Below are 20,939 nucleotides of genomic sequence, written 5' to 3'. Positions count from 1 at the left end.
TAGGCAAAGGCCAAGCGGAGAATATAGAAAATAAAATCCTTCCTGACGCAGCCCCTAAAACCCTTGGCTGATGCACTTCCGCTCAATGCCTGGAACTCAAGACCAACCCAGGGAGGATCTGGCACTGCCGTGTGGCTTGAAGCCAACAAGCTCCAAAGTAGCTTCAGAAATCCCTAAGACCAAAGACTGGACTTCTTCCAAGACATGGGATTTCTAAATCCTGTGAGCTTAAAGGTCACTCACTGCACATAGTGTAGCTCTTACTTTAAAAAAAAAAAGGGGGGGGAGGCAGAAAGGAAACACATACAGAAATGCCTAGGGAAACAATGCTGCTATCATCCCAGCATTTAGGACGCTGTAGGTCAAAGATTAGAGGGCCAGGCCAGCCTGGGGTGCAGCATGAGACCTTGTCTCAACAAACAAAACAAAACAAAACAAAACAAACCACAAAAGGTCTTTTTAATGGCTCTGGTCTCCAGAAACTTTGTCAAAAAAAAAAAAAGGAAGAGGAGGAGGAGGAAAAAGAGGAGGGGGGGCAATTTTAGCTATCTACTCTTTGGTTAATTACCAAAGGAGCCTAAAGGTTCAAACCAGTCATGTGACCACCAACTGTCAACTCTGTACTGACCCTCAGTACTTGTATCAGTGGTGTTGGGGAGCTCAAAGGAGCCAGGGCGATTTGGAATCAACGACACAAAACTGTCCATGGCTAGGCAGTAAAGGAAGGAGCCACACCTCATCCTCGCCCTCAGCCAAGCTGAAGATTTAACCCTAGACAGCCATGGTAAAGTCACACTGTCCCGAAACTTCAGAATAAGCTGTGAGTAGAAAAGTATCCAAGCAGGCATTTCTAGACACCCCACCTCGTGTCCCATTTCTAAGGGAGGGTCTGGAGACGAAGAGTCACTTTTTTCACTGACACAAAAGTGGCCTGCTGCCTCCTCGCTTTAAGGCTTCCTTCCCTTATCTTCTGGGCTGTCAGACAAAACTTCCGCTGTGTGCTGTTCTTCAACACATGCTAATTTGGGGCCATTTGGAGATAGGAGTAAGTGAGAACAGCCAGGACAGGTGAAAGCAAAGGCACTGAATATGACACCACCAGCCCTGAATGCGCGGTCCCTCTATTTACTTAGCAACGGTTGCCGATACTTATCCTGCCCAAAGATAAACCAGGACAGACCCGGAAAGGGAAGGGGAAGCGGTGAGGTAAGGGCTGCTCCAAACCTGGCACCATGCAGAGGAAAAGCTCTTAGCATTGTCAGGACACTGTTTCCCTCCCCAGGAGAAAAATTAGCTTCCACAACACTCTCAACAGTTGCTGGAGCCAGGCACTAAGCAGAGACAGAAAGCTGCCATCTTCATACACAGACACATTTGCAAACCATCATGGCACAGTACACTGGGAACAACAGGAGGGGAATTTGAGTCCTTGCTCTGCCTGGAACAAAAGCTGCGAGTGGAGGTCTCTGCTAACTATACAGTGAACGAGCTACGGGGCTAGAAAGATGGCTCAGCAGTTAAGAGCTTCTACTGCTTTTGAAAAGGACCCGGGGTTCGATTCTCGGCAGCCATGTCCAGCTCCAATCATTTGCCCTCCAAGGAGACTTGCATTCCCGGGAACATTCTCACACACAGATGCACACAAACACACATAATTAAGAGAAAGAATGAGTTAGATTTGTTAATCTCATCGTTTCCTTGTAGTTTTAACATCCAGGTAACTACCAATGCTGCAGCGAAACAAACGTCCCCCCAGCGAACACAGACCAAACCCTGTATGCTACGCTCTGCTAGGCATAGGCACAACCTTACGCGCAAGGACACTGACAACCTACAAGTTCAAGAGGCTGGAGCAAGCCTGGACCATGCACATGAGTGTGTACAGGGTGAAGGTTTGTAACAAAAAACAGAGCAAGACGTTAATTGTCAACAGTTTCCCTGGAATGAGGCGTAAGTCGAGACTTGAGGTAGGAGTTAAGTAAGCCAAAGGGAAGAAGAAAGGGGGAACAGAATAGCTCGTCTGGGAAAGTGTCCGGCTAAAGAAAGGCAAAAGGCATGTCCAAAAGGACTCTAGAATGACCAATGTGACATGCTTGATGAGAGGAGACCTGAGAGATCAAGGGCCTCACGTGCCATGCTGGAAAGAGCTATAGCCCGGCTTATTCAGCCTTACCTCTCCTGCTCGCCTCAACAACTCCCTAGACAGCCACCTCTCCGAGGCAGGAGCAGCTCTCACACCAGATCTACTTACACCAATGGCACAGCAAGTACCTAGCTCCTGCCCCACACCTGGACTTTCAAGGTTCCCAGGCCTCAGTTGACTTCCTGAATAGCCACACACGGCACCTGCTGGCGGGGCAGCTTTCTCTCGGGCTCTCAGAAGGCCTGCTTTCAGCTCTTCTGCAGCTCCTGGTGCTTACCACCTCCTGTCAGCTTTTCCAAAACTTTCACACTCAGAAGGCAGTCCCCGCTCCCTCTGTTCCAGGGAATGGCTGGACAGCAAAAAAAAATCTCACGGGTATGCTCTTGCTCTGCCCACCAGGCCCATGTTTCTTCCTAAATGGCCTGGAAAAAGCCGCGGTGTCTCTGTTTACAAGTAGTGAAAAAAGTAGAGATGGCTATTGGAAAATAGAAATAATGCAGATTCGGTGGTTCTGGTCAAGGCAGAAGGATCAGGAGTCAAGGGACAATCCTTGGCTACACAATATGCTGAGGACCAGCCTAAGGTACTAAGGACTCTGACTCAAAAAAATAAAAACAGAGCTAACCAAATAAAAAATAAAAGCAGAAACATAAGTCACCAAATGCTGCTTCCCACACATTTAACTAGGCTCTGAGACCAGCACACTTAAGTGTCATACAAATACTTCTTGCTAATTTAATAAATGTTGATTCAATAAATCAACACTTTTGATGTTAAGAAGACCATCTACAGAGTTCAAACACATGTAGCATCATTGGGTAGTGAACCAAGAATGGAGCCCACAATTCTGCCAGGCAGATCCTTTCTAAAACACAACGCCAAGCAACGCCCCTGGAAGGTGTGGTTTCTGTCTGTCCTCTCACTTCCGCCATTTCACTAACCCAAGCAGCTCTGAGTCATTTTAGTGTCTATTACTTTGAAAATTATTTTCTAAAATTAACACAACATATTTAGCATAAAACAATACACACTATATAGTAAATCTGATATATTTTACATGTAATATACTATTGAGCTTTGTGTAATACAGTGTGTCCACATGGAGGTCAGGCAACCTCAGCTGCGTACTTTGTTTTTGTTTTTTTTTTAATAGTTTCTCCTTCTAGAATTTGTCATGTAGACTACTAGGCTACATGAAGCCTCAGCGAGCCACCAGCATCTGCTGCTCCAAGGGTTACAAGCCTATGAACAGCTTGAGAATAGAGCTTGCATTCTTTTTTTCAATTAAAAAAAATACTTTTCATATAATATATTTTGATCATGTTTTCCTTCTCCCAGATCTTCACACCTCCCTACTGACCCAACTTTTATGGGTTTTTTTCCCTCTTTCAAAAGAATAACAAAAACAAAAACCAAGAAGCGTGCACGACAGATGGACAGACAGACAGACAGACACAGACACACACATACAGACATACACACACACTCAAAAGAAGCAAAAGTTCAACAAAACAAAAAATGTCAAAACAAAGCAAAATGAGATAAAATAAAATGTCCACAAAAATACTACTGAGTTCATTTTGTGTTAGCCAATAGCCAACTATTCCTGGGCATGGGGCCTCCCCTGAAGTGTGGTTGATAACCTAGTGAGACTCCTCTGGAGAAAACTGATCTTTGCCAGCGGGTATCAATTTTAGACAGCTTCCTGGTTCCGTGTGGGACTCCATCTCTACTTGCTCCTCTCAGTTATGGGATCCCATCTGCTTGAATCTGTGCAGTTCGTGTGCTGGGTCACCAGTCTCTGTGAGTTCATATGTGCATTAGCTATGTTGTATGTGGAAGACCTCACTTCCCTACAGTCATCCACCCCCTCTTCCACGTACACCCTTGATAAAAACAACCCATCTGGGCCTGAGGGCTCCAAAGTCTCTCACTCTCCAGTTGTCAGTCTCTGTGTAAATTCCCATTTACTCTGACGTGGGCTGAGCAAGGCCTACGGTACATCAGTATGTCAGTATTTAGCATAACAATAATATATACACTATATATTATATATACTATAATAGTAGTAGTAGGTTGCTCCTAGGCCCATGAGCTATCTAGTCTTTCTATAACAGTGTCAGGTTTGGGTTCCATTTCCTGGAGTGAGCTTTAAGTCAAACCAAAAATGGTTGGTTATTTCCATACTATCTATGACACTATCCCATCAGTGTATCTTGCAGGCCAGTCACTGTTGTGGGTCACAGGGCATGTCACTGGGTGATATTGATAATTACCTTTCGCCTCCAATATCATGCAGAGTACCATGGACATTAGTCAGGAGGAGTGAAGCTTCTAGTGAGGCAATGGGTCAATTTTTCTATAAAACTCACATTCTCATGTTTATAAGGTAAACACTTTAGTGACTGAGCTACCACCCAAGCCACACTGTATGTTTATATAGGTGTGTGTGTGTTTGTGTGTGTGTGTGTGTGTGTGTGTGTGTGTAAGAAAGAGAGAGAGAGAGAGAGAGAGAAAGTGTTTGTGTGTGTTTACATTTTCCCATAGTTTAAGTACTCTTAGCCCACGATTGCTAACGCAGGCCCACTATACAATATTCTTAAGTAGCCCATATTCACTATCCTGTGTTGAGCATGTTTTATTACTTTTCAGTGTGCTCTGCTAACGCTTCTTTGCCATTCTTTTTCATTCTGCCCAACACTTTTGTCACATCATAGCCAAGAGACAGTATACAACTGATTTTGAACCTGTCTCAGAGAAATAGAAGATCATCCTACAGTTCAGAACTAGGTGGTCGGGGCTGGAAAGATTGCTTAGTGGTTAAAAGCACTGACTGCTCTCCCAGAGGACCTGAGTTCAAATCTCAGCACCCACATGGCAGCTCACAACTGTCTGTAACTTCACGATCTGATACCCTCACTCTGACACACATGCAGGCAAAACACCAATGCACATAAAATAAAAATAAATAAATGCCTTAAAAAAAAAAAAAGAACTAGGTGGTCTACATCTCATGAGAAGCACGAACATGGGTGAGGAGCATGTAGCACTGCACATCTGTTCATAATGCCGGAGAGCTAAACGCCCCTCTGCCGGGCTCACTCCTGCACCATCTGCCACAGCACTTCCTCCCTGGGGTGCTATTAAAAGGCTCCATCATGAGCTGTCGCACGGGAACTCACTACTTAGTTTGTCCTTGTGAGGACTACAGGTAGCCATGCAGAACAAATGAGGAATTAGGGGCCTTCCACCATGACTCTGCTCTTTCAAATGAGCAGAGGCCGTCAGACAGCTGGAGCCTCAGGGTTCCCAGACTTTATCCCCACCCCTAAGTGGGGGCTCCATTCGAGCTAACAGACATCTTGAACTATATGAGTCTCACTTTTCTATCAGGAGTAGAGGATGTTTATACAAGGGAAGGCTGGAGGTCCCAGGGAAGGGGGAAGTCAGGGCCTCACATGTAGCCAAGGTGAGGGCTCCGGTCTCTCTATGCCCTGCCCAGCACAAGACTGTGGTACTAAACCCCAGAACTAGAAGCTAGAAATGGAAAGGACTGAGATTTCTTTTATCCTGGCTACTATTTCATGTCCAGAGGTTTGTAAAGACCACTAGGGAGGAAAGGGGCACAGAAAGAACAAAAACTCTTGACCAGGACAACTCGTAAAAGGTGAGTGGTCTGGACTGTCTACTGAAACTGTGGAAAATAAAAGGTTGTCAAATACCAGACAGCCCTATGTCTTGCTAAAATGTCAGCAGTGTTGTGATGTTTGCACAGCATGCACGTGTGAGGCCTTGGGTTCAATCCCTGGCATTGCAATAGCTGACAGATAACAGACAGACAGACAGACAGACAAGGAAATTAAAATGTGGGCAGCAGCAACAGGTACTGAACACAGTTGGATAAAAGGTATAAGTTCTAATGTTCTTTAGCAGTAGAATAACTAATTAACAGTTAATTGAATATTTCAGAGCACTGAATACAGAAGACTGTAAATGCTCCCAATGCAGAGATGTGAATACCTGGAAGACCAGACAAGCCAATCATCTCCATCCTGATTATCACACGTGTCACTCTTGACCCCATAAACACATACAAGGACATTTCAAATAGAAATAACTTACAACTTTAAAAAGATGGTAACTGTCTTATGTTTGTCTGTATATTATAAAAAGAGGGGGGGAAAACCCTTAAGACATGGTCAGCCTTTTCAAGTTCAGCAGTTTATTATATAAAATAAAAAGCTAAAAATACTTAAGAACAAACAATATAATTAGAAAATCTGTACAAATAGTTCTAACATGGTAACTATATGAACAAATTAAATTATACAGAGTTCATTTGGTTTCAAAACTAACATAATGACTTCATATTTGAAGGAATACTAAAAATTATTACATTGTTACTTTTTTCTTCCCTTTTGTTACATCTCTTTAAAGAAAAAAAATGATACACTTTGTCCAACTATTCCAACTGTTTTGTCCATGTTGTTTTAAACTGAATTTCCCAATTTTAAAAGCAAGAAAGACAAAATGTTTTGTTGACCCTAAAGATCCTTGATTTTTCACGATAGTATTTGAGACAAAACATTAAGTCAGAGGTTACAAAGGCCAAGCCAGAGTGATCAGAACAGGTCGCCCTAAAGACATACAAGGACAGCAACAAACACTGATGCCCACGGAAGGAGTCCACTCAACACTGTTGATAGATAGCCTTGTCTTTCCAACGCAACTAAAAATCAAATCATGTGAAAGAAAATTTCTGACTATTAACATTCTGGCCTCCATTTCAGAAGCCTTTAAAATCCTGCTGCTTGTGGACATCCAGCTTGCAACTGCCATGGGGCACAACATGCTATAAAGATGACAACCTCAGGGGACAACAGTGTCTAGAGAGCCATGGCTTTTGTTGTCTGGGAGCTCCGTACAATGTAAAATTTATGCATTTAAAAAAAAAAGCTTTTCTCTTGGCCAGAGAAGGGACTGAAGAGGGAATAAATGAGCCTGGAAGAAAAACAAAATTGGCTGTCAGAAAATAAAAACAGCAATGGTGTCTCTGCAAACAGCAACTTACATAAGAGAGCATTTCCAGCTTTGAGTCCATATTGGGACAGTTCTGGAAGCTCCAAATCGCACTGAAACTAGGCTGCCTTGAGCACAGCTCTATCTAATCAGAAAGCAATCTTGGAGTGGGTGCCTGCCACTCAGAGCCATCCAGAAGTGGCCACATTTAGAACTGTGTGTGACTAAGCCTAAATGAGCAGGGAGTGTCACCTCCTGGAAATGTACAAGGGTTCTACATGCAGATCCTATGCATGCATACACAGCTTAAAGGGGTTCTTCACCCCCTCCCCCAAAGGTCCAAGAACCAATACCTAAGCAATCACAGCAGTGGAAGTCCGATGAAGTTAATTCAACAAGCATAAAAGCGCATTAAAAAAAAATCACACCTCTGCAAAACTACTTATTTAACCAAGCTATGGTGAGTAAAGCAGAGACGCTGCCTTTGAGGAAAACAGGGAGTGAGGCATCTCTGTTGACAAGGAGACCACAGGATGAGGGCACTACTGTGCTGCCAGCCTCAGAAGGTACTTAATCTAAATCAGTCCCCAGAGCATTCAGGATGGCTTTGTCCTATGATGGGCAGTAATCACTGGACATAATATCAATCCCCTTGCTTTAGAGACAGCCTCAAGTACAACCTAATGTTTATGTCCCCAAACCCTGAAAGAAAAAGAAAATCAAGAAACACTTTCTTTTATCTGTAGTTGCAATAGCCACTAGATAGAAGAGGAGAAAATATCTTGTTTCCACACATGGCCAACAAATGTGATGTAATTTCCTGCTTGTTTAAAACGTGTAAAATCAAATGTGTACATCTCTTGGAAAAACATCAATATCTAAGAATGTCGATGCTGAACAAACTGAGTTTTAGCCAGAAAATTGATTTATCAATCTCTGGGATCAGAATGAAGTTGCAGCCCCAAGGAACACTTCTAGACAACGAAGCTGCAGAAAACACCCAACAGCAGGAAGGTGGTCAGCACCACGGGCCCCAGACACCGAGTCCTAACTCCACTCTCTCACGTATTTCTTATGTCTTTGCATCAACTTATGCAAACTAAATTTTGAGTGAGCATTTTCCTCTGATAAGAGAGACTATGTGCGTGCGTGCGTGCGTGCGTGCGTGCGTGCGTGTGTGTTATGCACACCTGTGTACAGATCTGTGCATGTGAAGGCTTCAAAGGACACTGCCCAGTGTCATCCTCTATCGTCCTCCACCTCTTGAGAGAGGATCTCTCCGTGAACCTCAAGTATTTTCTACTGATAGGAGAGGGAGAGAGGGAGGGAGGGAGGGAGGGAGGGAAGGAGAGGGAGGGGGAAGGGGATGGAGGGAAGGAGGGAGAGGGAAGGGAGGGAGGGAGGGAGCTCTCTCCACATGTGTATGCAGGTACATGGAGGCCAGAGGACAGTATCAAGTACCGTCTTCCATCACTCTCCACCTTATTCTTTGGAGATGGGATCTCTCCCTGAAACTGAAACTTGTGTGTGTGGTTGTTTTTTTTTTTTTTCCAGCTAATCTGTGAGCCATCAAGCCCCAGTGATCCCGCTGTCTCTGATCTCAACAGTGTAGTTTCATGTACAAGTGAAAAATACGCCCAACTTGTTATGTGGGTTCTGGGATGTGTCGTGCAGCAAGTGCTCTTAACCATCTGAGCCCTCTCTCCAGCCCTGATAGGAAGTTTGGGTTGTGCTTTAATTTATCAGCTACAATGGGTTCCAGATCTCAAGTCTGTTCCACAGTGCAGGTAAGATTTCGCTCTCCACGTGATGCTCTTGAAGAGGACCTAGAATCAGTTCCCAGCACGCACATGGTAACTCACAACTGTCTGTAACTCCAGTTCCAGGGGATCTGATGCCTTCTTCTGACTCCCACAGGTACCAGGCATGCACACAGTGCACAGACATGCATGTAGGAAAAGCATTCACACATATAAAATAAGACAAGAAAATATATTTTTTATTACGATTTTGCTTTAAAGGGTATGGTAAAGTTCAGTTGAAATGGCCTTATCTATGAGCCAGATCATGGCAACTAAACCATACCTAAAACCCTCATTTGCTGAAAGCAGTTAAATAAAATGTTCACAAAAATAAATAAATAAATAAATAAATAAATAAATAAATAAATAAAATGTTCACTAGGAATATCCTTCTAGCTTTCCAGAGATCGGGAATAGAAATTGGCCCGAATGACATGCCCCATATATACAAAACTTTGAAACTCAAGTCATGAACCCTTGCAATGGATCAGTAATAAACTTGAAGACCTAAAAAAAATACAACAGGTGCTGTGAACAAGCAATGACCAACTGAGCAAGAACAGCTACAGACCAAGAGAGAAAAGAACTTCAACTCTCTTAGACAATTAAAATCAAAAGAGAAGCTACTGCGGTCCTGTGTGAAGGTAGTAAGTGTCGTGAAAAGCCTGAGGCACCAAGGAGAGCACAGTGAAAGGCTAACTCCCCTTTCCACACCACTGTCCTCCCCACCAGAATGAGCATCCTGACTGAAATGGTCTTCAAAGGATGAAGCTCTCAGCCTTTTTTTTTTTTGATTCCCCCACCCGCCAGAATTTAAGAAGGATGTCACTTTAAAATAGATTCTGAGATTATTACTTTGTATTACACATCATGTATACATGGGGGATGTGGGTGGAGGTCCGAGGAAAGCTCCTTCCACCCTGGAGCGGGTTCCAGAGATCACGCTGTCAGGCCTGCATAGCCAGTGCTTCCACCAGCTGAGCCATCCTATCAACCAGTGGCTTCTGTCTTAAAGGCTCTACGACTCCTAATCTCCAGGGACATGGGAACGCCCCATTCTTTTGTAGTTCCCAGGGTCACTTACTAAAGAACAAAACAGAACAGAAATCCTCCCTAACAGCTGCCAGTCAACTGAATTGGTTACGTGTTTATTAGGTTTCTATTCTGCAAGATCAGAAGACACGAAAAGCAAATTTGATGCCCGCACCATGAAAGCCACTCCGCTTTAGAAGCCCTTGCTTGCCGTAACCACTGTCAAAGGCAGCATGCTGCACAGTCCACACACACTCTCCAGAGAGCAGCTATTGTAGAAGCTCACTGAATGTTTCCCCTAAAAGCCTGGCCTCTTCAAGATCATGCCCAAACAAGTCAGGTGCCGGGGATTGAATCAGCCGGTTGTGGGACGCTGCCTATCACCCTGCCCCTCAAAGGCTTTCTGTGCAGGCATCTTTCCCACACAGGGCTGAGGAGGCCAGGCGGACTGGCCTGCCCGCACCCGAAGCCGTGGGGTTAAGGGGAAGGCTATCCTGAAGGCAGCGGGAAGAGGTAAACAGGCTTTAAAACACATAATGGTAGGAAGGGGACAAGGAAGGTCCATGAAGCTGGAGCAAGGCGAAAGAAACGTCCAGGTAGCCTGAAATGGGTAAACTAAAGAGACCTGTGAGATTGAAGAAGATTAGTGGGTGATTCACAGGAAATGGTGAATGAAACCAGCCCAGAGCAGCTGCCTCTCACACGTGAATCTCAGGGATAAGATGAAAATGTATGAGATTCAAAACTGGTTCTTTCCCATGAGTCCTTGGTGCTTGAGGGATATGGATGGCGAGTAAGCTCCACATATGTGCAGTACAGATATATTTATTCTGCTTTTTATGCTAGAACATTCTGTTTGTTATTTTGAGGGTGCCCTACATGTTACTGTGGTCCTACACTACCTTCTACCTTTCTTCATTGGATTCTTAAAATGATTTATTTTTAATCATGTGTATAGGTATGTGTCTGTGTGTGGACATGTACATGTGTGGGGTGCAGTAAGAGGTCAGAGGTGTCAAATTCCTCCAGCACTAGACTTATATGCAAGTTTTAAACTCCTAATGTGAATTCTGGGAAGCGACCTCTGGTCCTCTGCAAGAACAGTATGTTTTTTTAACTGCTGAGCCACCTCTCCAACACCTTTTCATAGAATTTTAGCACATCTCTCTGTGAAAATTAACTGATTTTCAGACATGCTTTACACACAGTGGGCCTTCTTGGGTAACATAATGATGAGATAAAAGAAATCTGAAGGGCAGAAGCAGTAAATTAAAGTCAGCCACAAACAGCTTGCCTGAGCCCCAGCCCATATGAAAAACAATGCAGTTTACAGGTTATTGGCAAGGGACACTGCTCTTTCTGCTTGCCAGCCAAAGGCACAGTCATGTGCCAAGTACACAAATGCACCTTGTAAATAAATTCTCTCAGCAAGCCAGATTTTAAATTGTGCGAATCTAAAATGGATTTTCTTGATTTGGAGAAATCGGTGTTTTAACTTTATTATTATTATTATTTTTTTTTTTTTTGGTACAAGGTGAGGCTTTGTTACAATTGTCAGATCTTCATATCATTTGTACAGTTCATAGGCGTGGAATCAAACCATATGCTCTTGCACGTGTCTTTAGTTTACTTTTATTTTTTTTAAATTTCATGATAGCTGGGCACGGTGCCACACGCCTATAATCCCAACACTCAGGGAAGCAGAAGCAGGTGGACCTCTGAGAGTTCAAGGCTAGCCTGGTCTACAAATCAAGCCCAGGACAGCCAAGGCTATACAGAAGAACCCTGTCTCAAAAAAAAATTAAATTTCATTATATGTATGTAGAGTATGTATGCACAGGCATGCCACAGTGCAAGCAGACAGAGGACAACTTGAGGGAGCTGGGTGTCTCCTTCCATCATGCGAGTCCTGAGACTCGATTTCCAGTTGTCAAACTTTGCAACAAGCGCCTTAACGTTCTGAGCCATCTCATCAGCCCTTAATTTTCTTCTTAGATTTTATCCAGAAAATCCACCCTTTGTCTTTTTCTCTGTCAAAATCCTACACGTTTTCTCTCTCTCCCTGAATGACCATATCTAGTGTTAGCTTTAAATGCCATCTACAGCTGGTGAGCCTCAGATGCCATTTCCAGTTCAGACAACTTTATATCTCTATTGAGAATGCTGAATGGGCATCTCAAAATTAATGTGGCTCAAACAAAACTTTTTCCGAGGGTCATAGAGTCCAGAGTGGCCTAGAACCCACTACACAGCTGAGGTTGACCTTGAATGTTTGCCTCGCCCCCTGAGTGCTGGGATTAAGTTTATGTGGTGTTGGGAATAAGACCCAGAGTTTTTGTGCATGTCAGAGAAGTGCTCTATCAACAGAGTTACACCTCTAGCCCTGAAACTAAACTTCTAGGGTCCTTCTTTGTTCCCCCACCTCAATAAATGGTGGCATCATTTGCCCAGCCAAAACTCTTAGCCTAGCTTAGACTCTCCCCTTCGCTCATGTCCCACACTGAACTGCAGACTACCCTAAAAGCAAAGCATAACTGACCCTGACCACTTACCATCACTCTGGTCCAGGCCACACCTCTACCCGTTGCCCAGCAACTGACACGATCTCAAAAGTTACCAAGCATCCTCTTGCCTTCTTGCCCTCATTTCTACCTTCCACTCAGGGTCCCAAGGAATCGTTTTCCAGGACAGACCCACACCAACTATTACACTCGAACTTCTCCAGGGCAATCCAATCACTCGGAGTAAAACCCCAACTCTTCATCATGGCCTACACAGTCTGGCTCCGGCCCACGCTATCCTCGCGTTTCATGCCCATCCCTCCCCAAACCACCACCAGCCCAAGTCCAAACTGGCCAACTTCTTGTTCCTCCACCAAGCAAGCACAGCCTGCGTCAAAGCCTTTGCCTTTCCCTTGCCGTTCACTCTGAACATTCCTCCCCAGATCCCTTTACTCCATCCAGGTCCCTGTAGAAAACCAGTCACCCTCTCTCTCCTTCCCCCCTTTCCTCGTTCTCTCCCCAAATTCTCTCACTTGGTCTTTTTTTTTTTTCATAGCACTTATTATTCCCTGAAATCACATTTTCCACGTGGCTTATCTGTTCGCTCCACTCACAACCGCATACACAGTAAGTTCCCATTAGGTCTGAGGGTTGTGAGAAGTGGAGGTTCCGCAGCAAGTGAGATGGCAGAGCCCTCAGAGCTCATGTTTGTATCTGGCATCCTTGCTCAAGCCTAAGCTGCTGAGAGGAGCAGACACACAGCACACCTCGTGAACAGTGAATCCCCGGTGTCCAGAGCAACGCTGTGGCATAGAGAGGGCATACACATGTCTGCTGACTGGATTCAGTGCTCATCTGCTTCCCTGAAGTCTCCACTCTAAAGTCCTCTTTCTACCTGATGAGATTCAAGGGACCCAGAGTGCCCAGCATGTCCCCCGAGAACAGTCTATAAAACCAACCTCTGTGGGTGAGTTGGGTCCCTAGGCCTGACTATCCCGACTGACTGTCCTTTCTTCCAACCACAGCACCAGGTGAGCTCCTCCAGTGCCTGTGTCATTAGGAGTTGTCTCACTGGGTCACTAGGGTGTCCCATCCATGCGATGGGAGATGACCTGGCAGTAACATTAAACAGGTCAGTTCTCCTCTACAAAGTAGCCAGAATCAAATGTATGGGTCACACAGCCTCCCTTGGCTCCTGTGGTCCGTGTCCTCTGAGGACACCTTCAGCAGGCACTAGCTATCATTTGTGCAACCATTCCTATTGGAGCACTGCACACAACGTCGCGATGGGCTTGTGCTTTCACTTCTTTCAGCTGCTGTGGAGGCAGGACAGTTGCCTGCTGTGATGAACAAGTTTCTCCCTAGGAACACTCATCGAGTACAAAATGATCTGATCACAAATAAACATGAAGGTAATTTTGAAATTCAATCCATTCACCTTAAATTTAAAAATAAATAAATAAACCACACACAGAGCTACACAACGGAAAAATCAGTGGTCTCCAACTGAGTCTCATTGGGGATACAAACCATACTCGGGGGCAGGCCCTACGCCCAGCAGTAGATGGCCAACACAAAGTGAATTCAATGGTATTTTTGGACGTTTTTTGTCACATGATGCTTTGTCTGACATTTTTTTTAACCATATAGGTCTTTTGCTTATATAATATGGTTTCCAGCCTTGTATCTTTGTAAGATGTCTGTGTGTGCATGAATGTGTGTACATTTCTGTGTCTGTATGAGTTTCTTGTGCTTTTTCTTTGGCTCTTTAATTTTGTTTGTTTGTTCCTACTCTGGTTTGATTTTTCTGTTGATTTTATCTTATTTTATCATTTTTTAGATGGTTGGCTGTTTTTTGAGGAGAGGACGGGTATGGATTTGGGTGAGTGGGGAGGGCCTGTGCGGAGTTGGGGGAAACTATAATCAGAACATTTTATACGAAAAAAATTTTTCAATTAAAAAATAAAATAAAAGAACAATTTAAAAAAGGAAAAATAAAACAGAACTAAACTGATAGTAACAGACTTAAAAAAAAAAAAGATGAAACATCTTAAAGAATCACACCAAAGTTCTCAGAAAAAAAGTATTTAAAACCCATGTTTTCAAGCTGTCTATATGAAAGAACAAAAATCCAGTTATCCTCATGTTACTGTGCTAGTTAACTCAGAGCCTTAACTCTCAGGATTAGCAGGTAAAGACAGACATGAGCATCACAAAGCAAGGCAGGAAGACTACGCCCAGCCCTGGGCTGCAATGACCCAGGGTGTAGCAGCTGGTTCTTCAAGCTATTTCTGGGAAGCTTGAAAAGGTTACTTAATTAAAGCAACAAAGTGTGTGAGAGAAAAGTGAGCTGCAGGGTATCTCAGAGCCCCACAGTACCACACTGTATCTGCCCAACACCTCACTCTCTTTGAAGTATTTTCACATACAATCATCTCCTTCAGTCTTCAAAGAAAGCAGCCCTGCAGTGCAAACAAGACAGGATATACTCTGCTGTTTGGAACCCCAGAAACCACATCATTATTCTAGATCCCACAGTAAAAGTGGCAGAACCTAGAGATGCCTAAACTCAGCTGTGGCCGTCTGAATGAGAATGTCCCCCCATAGGCTCAGGTGTTTTAACACTTGGTCCCCAGTTGGTGGCGCTGTGTGGACAGGTTTAAGAACTGGGACTTTGCTACAGGAAGTATGTCGATGTGGGCAGGCTTTGAAGTTTCAAAGCCACACGCCATTCCCAGTTCACTCTCTGTTTCCTGCTACTTGTGGTTGGTGGTGGGAGTTCTCAGCTGTTCCCGCTACCATGGCTGCCACCTGCTGCCATAATTCCCTGACATGATGTCCTCTTATCCCCCAGGAATAATAAGTCCCGATAAGCCCTTCCTTCTAGAAGTTGCCTTGGTCACAGTACTGTACCACAGAATAGAAAAGTAACTATCACACCAGCCTACAGACTTTCTTCCATGAAAGAGATGAATATATTATCTGCAAATCAAAGTGCAGGGTCACTAGTTCCCTCCACTGCGATAGGAGGGGAAAACAAAAGCATGTATTCACCAGTATTTTAAGGAGGTCGGAAGACGCATTGGTCCTGGAGCTCTGGGCCGAGAGGGTCTCAGATTCTTCCAATGGATGCCAACTCCTGAAACAACACATAAAGCGTCATGAGTAAACCACAAACACACTGGCCTCACCCCAGTAGGCTCATCTCAACCCAACTGCCAGGCACTCCACTCTCAGGCCAAAGCCCTCAGGCTCCTCTTCCAGCCTAAACCTCTGGCTCAGCCCCATTTCCAACAATAGACCCATAATCCTCAGTCACACGTGTAAACAGTTCCCACTTCAGTGACAGGGTCTCCGGTACAAGGAAGCACCAGAGGTCATCTACGACCGGGTCACAAACTGAAAGCAAAGGGTCGCTCAGCCTACAGAGGCACAGCACTTCACCTGCTTCCTCGATCCTGGAACTCTGAGACTCAAGTTAAAACTCAGGAATGCCTCGTAAAAGCTCAGACAGCTTAGGCCTGAAAAAAATGATTGCCACCCAAGCCTGAGAAACTAAGTCCAATCCCCATAACCCACACTGGGATGAAAGAACTCACTCTCAAATGTCCTCTGACCTCCATGTGTACACATACACACACACACACACACACACACACACGCACGCACGCACGCACGCACGCACGCACGCAATAAATTAAGATGATGATAATGATGATGGATGAACCTCACCCTTTTGACTTCTCTTTGAAAGTCAAACACATCAGAAGATCTGTAAACTCAGCCGACATTCGTGTCAGACAGTAGCTGGCAAACAGCAGGCACCCTTCACAAGCAGGCTTGCCCACACTGAATACCAAGCCCGGCATTCTGTGTTTTCTCGACACAGCAAACTCTGGCCTTCATCCCTCATGGCCCTCATTTGCCTCTGCTTTTGTAGAGAACCTGGATCAGTTCCCAGCACCCACACAACAACTTACAACCATCCGTAACTCCAGTTCTGGGGGAGCAGAGGCCCTCGTCTGGCCTCCATAGGCACTGCATGCATGTGGTGCACACATACACATGCAGGCAAACACTCATAAGTGAAAATAAAGTTTTTAAGAGAAAAATCCAAGGGCACCTGCCCAGTATGTGTGGGGCCCTGGGTTCTATCCCCAGCTCACTCTAACAAAAACAAAAAAGAAAACAAATACACACACACACACACACACACACACACACACTTATGTGTAATGACAGCAGCATTGTTTTGTTTGGTTGATTGGTTTGGTTTGCTTTGGTTTGGTTTTTCAAGACAGGGTTTCTCTGTGCAGCCTTGGCTGTCCTGGACTCACCCTGTAGATGAGACTGGCCTCAAACTCACAGAGATCCACCTGCCTCTGCCTCCCGAGTGCTGGGATTAGAGATGTGCGCTACCACACCCGGCTCACAGTAGCAGCTGTACCAGCTGCTTTAAGCTGTACCAGCTGCTTTAAGCTGTACCAGCATTCAGCTTTAAGGTGGTAAGAGTTATTTATATCATTCTCTCAAAGAATTTATTGATTTGTTCACTGGGCTCGATTATATAGCAGAAAGCATGAGGTGTCAGAGATACAAAGTCAGCATGGCCCTTCAGCTGTCCTGAGAAAAAGGCCAGTCCAGACACTCTAAATGGGCATGCTCGGGCAGTGCAGGAGCACTGAGCAGGAGCACCCAGTGCCGCAGAAACAGAAGCTTCTTCCAGCACAGAGGACTGGGAAAATTCCAAAGCCTAGATGGGAGAGGACAGAAAAGGGAAGATGCGAATCCCAGCCTATGCGACAATGCAGGCAACAGTAAGGGCGTTTGAACAGCCATCTATTTTAGCTTTGTCTGGGTCTCTTATTACCTTGGTGATCTTAAACAACAACAATACACACAAACAAAACAAACAAACAAGAACCCCACCCTTGCCTTACATAATGTAATTCCACATTTGCAGGAGTATGATGCATAGCACTGATGTGCACTCTCATCTGTGAGTGTCCCCAAATGTCCACAGCAAGAATACTGCCAGCTCAGTCTTGTTCCCTGGCAATGCCTATTCATACACTCCTAAGGGACAACTAGTGTTTCTCAGGACCTGGAACACCGTGGCAGAAACCCTAGGCTTTTCTTGAGGTCTCTGAGAAAGATGAGTTTTTCTTCATGCCAGTTATAGCACTGAGAAACTTATCCCCACACTCCAAAGCCCTGAATATCCAGAAACTACTGACCTTAAGCAGGAATGTTCACAAGAAAAAGAATCTCTGAAAACCTGTCCATCCAAATCTCCAAGTGGAGCCTTTTCATTTGTCAGAAAGAGATGAGCTTACCAGCCTGGGCTGAGATACCAGGAGTAGTTCTAACACAGCCTTGGGGCTGGGAAGATGAACTCAGTCACCCAAGTGTCTGCTGCACAACTCTGATGACCCGAGTTCGACTCCCCAGAACCCACATGTAAAAAACTCAGCTTGGCAGTCAGTGTCTATAATCCTAGCACTGGAGGAAGGGACAGGAGCACAAGAAGCTATCCCTGGAACTCATATCCAGGAAGCCTATCTGAATTGGTGAGCTCCAAGTTCAGTGAGAGAATCTGTATCAAAAAATAAGGGGGGTTGGGGGAGTGATTGAAGAGGGCACCCAAAGTTGATCTCTGGCTGGCTTCCATACACAAACACATGCACGCACACATGCACACATGCACACATGCATGTACACACACGCAAGCACCCACACAAACATGGGCACACATGCGTGTGCATGCACGCACGCGCGCACACACATATACAGTGGAGGGGGGATGGGTAGGAGCTTAAAGCATTGGAGTGAAAGCCAAATGTGTGAGGAAGGCTCAGGTTGGGGTGAGGAAACAAGACGCAGACCCCCTGAATGGTGGGCAGAGCCTCATTGGAGCCATAGCTGTTTGGCAGGTTTCTGTATCTGGCTGAAAATGAAAATCACCTAGAGAACTAAAAAGACTATAATGAAAATAATTTTATTTTTGCTTTGGCAGCCCAAAAGCCTCCCACAGGCAATTCTGGCACCCAGCTGGGAATGGGTCCATTCCACCAGGAGCACAGCTGACTCTGGTACCCAGCTAGGGGTGGGTACACTTTACCCAAGCGTGCAGAAGCGTCAGAACAGTCTCGTCAAGGTCATTAACTAAGCTTCCTCAAGAAAAGCACCAGGAGTTCTGCTTACAGATTTATTCGCTCTTAGTACATCCATCGCATTTCTATCCCACCCTGACGCCCACTGCTTAACTCCATTAAGTAAATGACAGAATGCCGGCAGCAAGACTGGCAACAGGGTGAGGCAGGCCTCCTTCCCTTCAGTGGCATACACACAGTCTGCGTGTTCCTAAATGAAACGCTGGAAGCCTCGTCCCAGCAGCACATACCTGTGCAGGTCCGCCTCCAGCAGGACAGAGAATCTGCACCTCTCCCGCCATCAAATGGCCTTCGAGGAACAGATTCAGGACGCAAGCATTCTGGCCAGGTCCCTCCTGCCCATCAAAGGGCAAGCACTGCAGATGAGTGCAATGTAGGGCAATGTGCCAAGCCAGCTGAGCACTTCTCTCTGCAGATTTCCACTTTGTGGTCATGTAATGGCTTGAGCCATCTCAAGCCAAAGATGGCAAAGTAAATGTATGTGCCACGAAGATGATAGATTGGAGCAAGCTACTTCACTGAATGGACCCGCCTGCAGAGATCTCTTCCCGACATCACCAAGTGCTCGCAGGTGACCTTCAGAGAGCCAACACCGCAGAAACCCACAGCTAGCCAAGGTCAACCTTCTTGAACAAGAGGCCAAGCAACAAGCCTCACTAACCTCCAACAAACAAGGAGACACTCCCAGAATCCCAAGAAATCCACAGCTATCCAAGGTCAACCTTTTTTGAACAAGAAGCCAAGCAGCAAGCCTCACTAACCTCCAACAAAACAAAGGAGACACTCCCAGAATCCCACTCCAACATGAGGATCCTCCACGTGAGTCAGAAATCAAGTTTGGAAGGGTAGGAGGTGGTATGTGGGGTGGCAGGTAGTTTAGGGAAAGCAAAAAGACTCTTCCCACTTCTAGTAGCCCTCAATTTTTAAATGATTCATCCATGATCCGACATTTCTAACACACTCTGGCCTAAAACAAGAGATTTCTCTAGTCTGGTGCTTCAAAAGGCATGGCAGTTTTTGCTTCAGGCCCCACTAGAGACCTCAAGTCCTCACCTCCCTCATCTGCAGCCTCCTATCCTCTACTCCATCCCAAGACCACGGAGCAGTGCTGGCTGTTGTACGGCCATCTTGGCTACCCTTGTTGCTACCACATGTCAGCCAGGCCCAGCCAACCCAGCCCAGCCCAACAGGAACCGCCATGCCCAGAGTCCTCACATGTGCGTCACAGCGCAGACCACTTCTATTTTCACACTGCATTTTGCCCCAACTAAATGGCCAAGGATCCACCCCGCCTTGCTTCGCCTTTTTATCAGTGCTGTTTCCCAATACAGTATCTCAAAACTCTGGTTTCTGTCAAAATAATACCCCAAATTTCATGCCACCCAGCCAAACTTGGCTGTTCTCTCTCTGTTCTTAATATACAGCCTGAGTCGTTTCCCAAGCTCATGGCGGACTTCTCTCTCCTACCAGTGACAAATCCAGAGTCCAAGAGAGAAAGTCTGCCACCAGCCTTGAGGCCAAACAGCTTGGGAAGGAAACAAATCCGAGCACTCCGTCCCTTCCCGTTTGCATTCATATCACACTGCATTGCTTATTCTATTTAAGATCACTACACAACTTGCAAAATTAACTCCTTTTTAACCGTAAAAGGGATTTTGGGGAACACAGGGGCTATCACCAGCGCCAACACCCTAAGGGCTTGCCCTCCGCTGAAGCTTCCACAGGCTTCACACTAGTGTGGCGCTCTCCGCTCTGGTCCCAGTGCCCGCCCATCCTCTTCCTCCTGCGCCATTGGCAGAGGAAGTGGGTCTTTGAGGTCTTTTTTTAAAGCTGTCCCACCTACTCCACAAATTCGGTAGGAGGAAGAATGAATGCTTCCAAGGACTCTGAATGACAAAACACTCATAAAATACAACAGAATTAGCAAAGAGAAACTAGCAAAAGAATTAATTTTAGCTTCCCTTTAAAAAAAAAAATTATAAAAGCACGCCTACTTTAAATGATTCAGAGTGACTATGCTTTTTCTTCTACTTGCATATGCATTTGTTTCCCTCGCTGTTCCCCCACCCTAAGACAGTGTGTGTGTGTGGGGGGGGGGGGGTCAGGCCAGGCTTCCACAGTTACCTATTCTATCTGACTTAGGGCCCTTGAGAACATCTCAGCAAAGCCAAGCTCACTAAAAATGCCCAGAGGCTCACCCTTCCACACACCCCAATGCTATTGCATTTAGTAGTAATAGAATTTACTGTTTCTACCTCATAAAAATAAA

General features: G+C 45.3%; 1 protein-coding gene across 15 annotated transcripts in view; it reads right to left on the bottom strand.

Moving 5' to 3' along the window:
• The window catches only part of SORBS1 (sorbin and SH3 domain containing 1), a 230,501-nt gene that overhangs the window by 152,974 nt on the left and 56,588 nt on the right, over positions 1–20,939 (bottom strand). For all 15 annotated transcript variants that reach the window (XM_084749813.1, XM_084749814.1, XM_084749807.1 and 12 more), the window contains exon 2: positions 15,552–15,636. The gene's annotated coding sequence lies outside the window, so the exon portion shown is untranslated. The remainder of the gene's footprint in view (positions 1–15,551; positions 15,637–20,939) is intronic.

Source organism: Acomys minous (assembly GCF_964271855.1).
Source record: "Acomys minous genome assembly, chromosome: 2".
In the NCBI taxonomy this organism is placed as follows: Eukaryota; Metazoa; Chordata; class Mammalia; order Rodentia; family Muridae; genus Acomys; species Acomys minous.
The sequence above is the reverse complement of the archived record's forward strand: the minus strand, read 5'-3'. Positions and strand labels throughout refer to the sequence as shown.